At 51.4% G+C, this 7,820-nt stretch overlaps 1 pseudogene; it reads right to left on the minus strand.

The window, feature by feature from the left end:
- Positions 1-6,592: 6,592 nt before the first annotated feature.
- Positions 6,593-6,891, minus strand: LOC105942538 (large ribosomal subunit protein eL36-like; annotated as a pseudogene).
- Positions 6,892-7,820: the final 929 nt, after the last annotated feature.

The raw sequence follows: 7,820 nt of genomic DNA on the forward strand, positions 1-7,820 counted from the left end.
AGCATATTTAAAAGAGAGGAGAGACAGAGTGAGGAAGCCTTTCATCTGTTGGCTCACTCCCTAAATTACTACAATAGCTGAAGTTAAGCTGGTCCGAAGCCAGGAGCTTCTTCTGGATCTCTCGTGTGGGTGCAAGGTACCAAGGACTAGGGACATCATTTGCTGCTTTCCCAGACCATAAGCAGAAAGCTGTATGGGAAGTGGAACCACTGGGACACGAACTGGTACCCATTTGGGATTCCAGTGCCACAAGGTGAAAGGTTAGCCTGTTGTGCCACCACAATGGCTTCTGGCCACTTATGATCCAACTTTCTGCTGCTGAACTTGGAAGGCAGTGGATGGTGGCTCAAGAACTTGGGACCCTGTCACCCATCTGGGAGACCCAGATTGAATTCCTGCCTCTGGTTTTGGCCCAGTCCAGCACTGGTTGCTGTAGGCATTTGAGAAGTGAGCCGGGGGATAGAAGATCTCTCTCCCTCTCCATCCACGCCTGTGTCACTACCCTCCCAATACATAAAAATGACTAAATGAACATTAAAAAGAAGGAACAAGCAAGATTTCAAAGCCTCATGGAATCATAGCATATCAGGAGGATTCTCATACGTGTCATTGAAGCCCCAAGAAGGGGCAGAAAAATGTTGCAATAACAGTCTCACAATTTCCGAGTCTGATGAAAATTAAACCCACAGAGCGAAATCACTCAGTAAGCCCCCAAAAGGGCAAATACAAGGAAAACTACACCAAGACATGTCATAATTAATTTGCTAAAAACCAGTGTTATAAAGAAACAACTTCAAACTGCCAGAGAAAAAGATATGTAATATAGGGTAATAAAGAGTAACTGCAGATTTCCCTTCAGATGCTATGAAGGCAAGAAGACACTGGATGATACAGGTGAAGCATGGAAGGGAGGGGACCACCCCTGAAGTCCACATAGAATGACGAGCTTTTCGGGAAGGTGACAGCACCTGCAGGAGTTACAATACCACTCGAAACACCCACATTGCCTTCCAGAGTGCCTGGGGTCACTCATGTCTGCTCCCCACTAAGACACACCCTGGGAGGCAGCATGTGATTGCTCAAGCACTTGGGTTCCCACCACTCACAAAGAAGACCTAGATTGAATCCCAGGCTCACAGCTTTGGCTTGGGTTAACCCTGGCTGTTGTGGGCATCTGGGCAGGGAACCAGCAGATGGAAGATCTCTGTTTCTCTGCCTTTTCAGTAAAAATAATGTTAAAATGAATATTTCTTTAAAAATAAAATGTGTTGGTCAGGCACGATGGTTCAACTGGCCAATCCTACCCCTGTGAATCATCCTATCCCGTATGGGCATCAGCTCTAGTACCACCTGTTCCACTTCCCACCCAGTTCCTTGTGAGCTGGGAAAGAGGTGGAGGATGGCCCAGGGCCTCGGGACCCTGAATCCACGTGGGAGACCTGGGAAAAGCTCCTGGCTGTGGATTAGCTCAGTTCCAGCTATTTTGGCCAGTTGGGGAGTGAACCAGTGGATGGAAGATTTTTCTGTAAATCTGATCTGACTTTCCAATGAAAATAAATAAATCTTTTTAAAAGAAAGTTAAATCAAGGGTTTTTCAGGCAAAGGGAAACTGGCAGGATTCAACAGTGGTAGTTCTTCAGTATCAGAAATGTTGATGAATTTTTTTAAGCAGGATGAAACTAACATGAGATGGTCACTTAGATGTATACAAACAAAGGAATAGCCCCAGAAGTAGCAAACACACAGCTAAGTATAAAAAGAATCTACTCATTTTAAATTTGTCTTTCAAACAAATAATTTTTTGAAAAGAGGTAAGCACAGGAGCCAACTCTAAGCCATCTGTAAATGAAAGACCCCCGATATGGGTGTCCCTCCTTTGGAGAGGCCCCTCCCAAGGAACAACGAGACCACTTGTACGGATGCAAACAGCAAGAGGTTTATTCAGATACACAGGTACCTGGGGCAACAAAGTCTCTTGGAAGACTTGCGCGCCCTAGGTTGGGGTCTGGGGGTTTTTATGGGGTTCAGGAGCAGAAGCGCAATTACAGAAGCAAGAAGCATAGTTACAGGATTCTGATTGGTGGACTCCTATAAGGCCAGGGTCATGATGATGACAATTTTATTTTAGTACCGGGGATTTTTAATAATGACTAGTTTAGCCTTGAGTTGGTTCCCTATCCCTGATAACAGCTGAGTTGGCGCTGAGTTAGCTCTCTTTCCTAATATTTCTGCCTTATTTGGGGGCCAGATGTTTGGCCACGGATATGAGGCAAGCTTGCCCTGTCCTTGTCCGCTTCCTTCCCAGAGATCCTGTTATTCTTAGTTCTAAGCCTTGCATAATGGCGTTGCTGCTGTTAAAGCTCATGCTTTTTGGTGAGGGTCTTTCATAAGAAGCTAGCTTGACATGTAAAGACAGAGAAGAGACATTGGTCGTGAGTAGGAGAGCACTCGTCAGACGAAGCTTGGGATATCTATGGATATCAGAGAAGTGGGCTCAGGGATAAAACCCTGATGATAAAGGAGTCAGCTTATCAATAAGACTGCCTTCCTGCAGCCATACACATGTAGTAAACAGCTCGCCTCATCCACAGAGCAAGAACAAATCCAACACTCTGATTAGACAGTTCGGTGTCCCTCTATCAGTAATTAACAGGACAAGCAGATGAAGTCTATATGGAGACAGGAGATTGCCTATTATTCAATTTGCCAGTTAGTATTTATTGAATATTTCACTCAATGGTAGCAGAATATTCTTTTTTTCTCATTTGTTTTCAAGTTTCCATGGAAGGTGAACCAAGATTACACACAGGGCCACAAACAAGTCTCAGTCAATTTAAAAATACTGACAGGGAGCATGTGCTGTGATTTTAGTGGGATTATACAAGAGACCAATAACTGAAATTCCTGGGCAATCCCAGATGTTTGGAAATGAAGCCTGTGTGTGGGACCTATGATCACTCCCTACTGAGTTAAGTGAAAATAAAGGTCTAGCTTGGTGTTGTGTGTACCATATCTCACTTCATCCTTACAATGGCTGTACAGGGGATTTCCAGGTCGCCCACTTGTAGACGAGTGCCCAGAGCCGGGAGGGGTGAGGTAGGAGGCAAGCTGTGAAAGATCCATTCATCCTGCACCAAAACTGGTGAAGAGGCGTCTCTGGAGCTGTGCCCTGTGCCCTGCCAGGTCAGGCTGGGGGTATGCTGCTGACCTGCTGCTCGCCTGCTCCCCATTCCCCTTCCACACCATCTCATCCCAGTTTGGGGTCAGGTGCTTCTCCCATTCGATGTTTCCTGTCTTCATCTCCCTGGCAGGTTCAAGGCTTTTTAAGCTGCTCAGTCCAAACTCTCACAGCTTCCCTCCTCCCTCCTTGAGGGCTCCTCCTCCTTATACCCCTGCCCTCCCCCACCACCTCCACCACTTCCTGCTCCCTGCCCATCCAGGGTATTCTGGACTCGTATCCCTGGTCCTCAAGCATGAAGCCACTCGACTCCTCAACAGCCTTCTTTGATGCTGGGCGCTCCATGGCCACCAGTGGTCAGGGCCACCGACTGTCCAGCTTGCCCGGTTGCTCACTTGGTCTTTCTCCTTCACTCAGGCAGCCTAGTAACCAAGGGTGCTACTCCTACCTCCATGATCTACATGAATCACTTCAGCTCTGTGAGCCCCCATGTCTTCCTTGTCGTCTCACAGGATGGCTGTGTTGCTCCATCGGGTTCCGGTCTGGAGCATTTCTTGGTCAGCATGAGCTTGCCATTACTGCTGAGTCTACATTTTCCTGTCCATGTCTCCCCCACCAGACTGGGAGCTTCCTCCCAGCCTAAGCTGTGTTTCTGCCATCACTCTAACATCCCAGGAGCTCTCTGGGAGGGAGGCTGTGTTGCCCTGAGTGGGTGGAGGCTGCCGGTGCTGGGGTGCAGGAATTTAACCCACTTGCAGCATCAGCATCCCAAGTTTCAGAGTGCTGATTTAATCCCGGCTGCTCCACTTCCAGTCCAACTCCCTGCTGATGTTCAGCAAAGATAGCCCAGGCACCTGCCACCCATGAAGGAGATCTGGAGGACTTCCAGGCTCCTCCTGGCTTCTGAGCCAGGCAGTTGCAGCTTTGGGGGAATGAATCAGCAGACGGAATATGTCTCTTTCTGATCTTTGATTAAGTAACTAAATCTTTTGGTGTGTGTGGGGGGGTGGGGTAAGTGGAAGCTCTCTAAGGACCAGCACTGTGTATGAGCCTCAGGCTCCCTGCGCTCTGCTTGCCTGACTCTCCAGGTCCAGGCAGAGGGGTGTGAATTCAGGGGGCCCAAGGAACCCTGGGATGGCAACTACCAAGAGGGCTGGGAAGCTGCATGATGGAGGTGCCAGATCAGTTGTCAGGAAGGGGCCAGCTGGACAGCTCTGCTAACACCCTCATGCCCATGTCCCAGCTCTGCCTGCCTTTTTTCTTTCTGCTGCAAGACATGCCACCTTTGTTCACTTAACAACCATCACACCCTCATGGACAAAGTGTTCCAAACACCCATTTCTCCAGGTGAACTGCGTGCTCCGTCAGTCATTATGGGCTCCTCTCCTTGCTTTGGGGTGTTGAGAGTTGTGTACCCAGCCCTGCCTCTGGCCATTGGAATGGACTGTGGACTGTGGGCTGGACGGGTCATCATGATGACATCCAACTCCTGCCCAGCTTCTAATCCATCCCAGGCACACACTTACAAAAGCACCCAAAACGGAGCCCTGGCTAATACATTCCTGAGCTTCCGTCATGGGAAATTCCCTCCTGTGTGGCACCCCTATGGCGCAGCCCCAGTGTGTCTTGTCTTGGACACAGCCAAGCCAGCTGGGTCAGAACCTGGGTTTTCTGGATTCTGGCTCTACAATTAACCCCATGTGGCCTTGAGAGTGCCCCCCCCCCATGTCTGTGGAAGCGCCACTGGATGCTGTTCATGGTGCTCGGTGCTCTGGGTGCCTCAGCCCACTTCTCATAACAGTTCAAGGGGACAGGTGGCAGACTTCCCATTTTATGAAGGGGAAATCCAAGCCTTGGATAAGTTGAGAAACTGACCCTGAGCCACACGGCTGGGCAGTGATGAGTTCCCAGCCGAGGCCACGCTGTGTATCTGTAGTTTGGTGGTTGCTCCATGGGGTCCTTCAAGTACTGGCTGGTAAACAAAGAAATGGATTCAAGTGTTCTAGAAGGGCCCTTCTGGTCGGCATTTGGTTGCCACCTGCCTGAGTCCCCTGGAAGTCTTTCAAGACCTTTCTGCTTAGCTCCTGGCGTGCCATCCTCCACCCCGCCCATCCCTGCCCTCCCCAATCTTTTCCACAGCCCTCCTCCCCCTGCTGTCCTGGAGTATCACTAAGTGCCTCCGTAGAGTGGGGCGGTCCCATCTGCTACGTTCCCCGCATAGCTGCCCATGGGAACGCCGTGCCCCACCCTGCAGCTCCTGAGCCACATCATCTGCCTGCATCCCCCTGGCTGTGAGGACTGGCAGGGGTGGGTGGACATGTTTCCCAGACCCTGGGACTTTCCTCAGTCAGAACCAACCTCGTGGCCTCAGACCTCCTGGCTGGAGTTCCCCACAGCCAGCCAGTCCCTCAGCCCATGCTGCCCAGTCTCACTAATGCATGCTCCCAATATGGTTCTGACTTCAAATCCAGTAGCCACTCCCCTCCACTGTTATGGATGGGGGAGTTGAGAGCCTGGTTTAGGGGCCAGTGAGAGTTAGGAACAGGAAGCTTGCCATTTCAGGGGCTCCAGACCCCTCACCCCCACCCTCAGTCTTTGCCTGGAGCTGGTGTCACGGCACTCTTCAGCTTTGCAAAACCACCCTACCTGTCTTTGGCTGGAGGCAGACTTCTGGATGTGCTGCCTGTCGCTAGTCACTCGATCCTGTCGGTCCAAGTGCAGGAGGCGGTGTGGTCTTAGATTCCCCAACCTAGAGCCAGCTGCTTTCTCCTAACAGGAGCTGCATGGTTAAGGACAGCACCTGGAACCTTGTGTAGGATGGCCAGGTGGGGGAGGGGGACACACGTCATTTACCATCCCATGTTAGCACCAACATCCACGTTATCATATGTGACCTTCCTGCTTTGTGGGCACTGTGATGAGCGCTTCTGTCCCTCCAGGGACTTTCCAGGAGGTGGGTTACAATTTACCAATGTTCAACCTGGGAGCCATGGCTAAGAAATTTGTAGGAGAACCAGTGGGAGGTGGAAGTAGATTTGGAAGCTGGCAACTCACTCCAAGGCCAGTGGACAGTCTCCACTGAGATTCAGCACCAAGACCCGGGCCTCGGATAGCCATGGCATCCAGCTCCTCTTCAGGATGTGTCTCCATCACAGGTACACATCAGGTGCACCCTGCGGATGTTCAACAGGCACCTTGTGATCACTGGAACGACCGGCCAGGTCCATATCACGGAGCAGACCCTCCTGGGATGCAGAGGGAGACTACAGGGCCTCTGCCATCCCTGGGAGTGACCCGAGCGTTACAGTCCATGCTGTATGGCCTTGGCTGAATTCGTCCCTGCCTCCGCCTTTGTTTTTGAGGGTCCAGAGAGGTTTATTGTGAAAGGAACGGGACAGGGACAGGAGGGGACGTTCAGTCCCTCTTGGTAGCTGCCTTCCTCATGGCAGCCAGCATGCTGTTCAGTTCCTCGCGTTTCTCCTTGGCCTGCATGTGTGTACCCACTCTCTTCTTGATGAAGTTGAGTGTGCACTTGTCTTTGGAGACCTTGAGCAGCTCCATGGCACAGTGCTTGTAGGGCTGAAACTGCACACCCCCTGGATCACGTTCCGCATGAACTTGGCATGCTTGGTTAGGTGTCCATGGTGGTGGCTACGCCTCAGTTTGCTCATGTTCTTGGTTACCTTGTAGCCCTTGTTCAGGCCCATGACCATGGGGGTAGCACGGAGCCATGGCTACAGTTTTCTAATGGCTTCCAAGGCAGAAGGACTCTTGGCTAAATTATCGGTGCATTGGGCCCTTGGTTGCACCTGTTGGGGGCATAGCCTTGTACACCACCAGAGTCAGGGATGGATGCCTTGATTTCCAAGGGGCTGATGCATACAGGGGAGGAGAAGATAGGGGAGGGGGCTGCTACTGAGTGCCTGGGCTTTGCACCTTCCAGGACAGACAGCCTTACTCTCAGAACCATGGATTCCTGACATCCCACTCACCCTCAGTGTTGGTGCCTAGGCCTGGAAGGTGCATGGGCATGGCCAGTCATGCTCAGGGGTGCCTCGCTTCCCGCCACACAAGCAGACAGGTGACTCGTTTTCTGGAGTATGGTTGTTGCCACTGCCCTTGCCAGGGTTTGGCTCTTGGCCTTGGAGGTTGAGGGGCAGCCTCTGACCTTTGACATCTGCAGGCGCTCTCTCCCACACCACTCTGCCCCAGTTGCCACCCAACAGTAAAATCATAGATGCAGACACAATCCGAGCTGGGAAGAATCCTAGACCAACTGTCTCGTCTTAAAGAGGGAGAAACCGAGAAGCTGGGGGAGGAAGTGACTTGCCTGAGGTGACAGATGGCAGAGTGGAGTGAGCCATATTGGACTTAGCAGCCTGGTGCCTTGGCGGCCAGGGCCGGGAAGTTCTCATTTCACACGCACTTGCTGTCCTCTGCACATACTCACACCACCCGCACGTACATGCGTGTACATGAAAGCACATCATCCAAAGCCTCCCTCTGCACCTATCCTAACAAACCCTGTCTCTGTAAGTCAAAGCTCCTCTCACCAATTCCCTAGCGGAGGAGTATGTTGGACCTGGCTCTCCCTCCCTCCTGTCCTGGGCTTCTGTAGCCCTGAGGCCTGAGGGCTCACGCA

This window comes from Ochotona princeps, chromosome 10 (assembly GCF_030435755.1).
Source record: "Ochotona princeps isolate mOchPri1 chromosome 10, mOchPri1.hap1, whole genome shotgun sequence".
In the NCBI taxonomy this organism is placed as follows: domain Eukaryota; kingdom Metazoa; phylum Chordata; class Mammalia; order Lagomorpha; family Ochotonidae; genus Ochotona; species Ochotona princeps.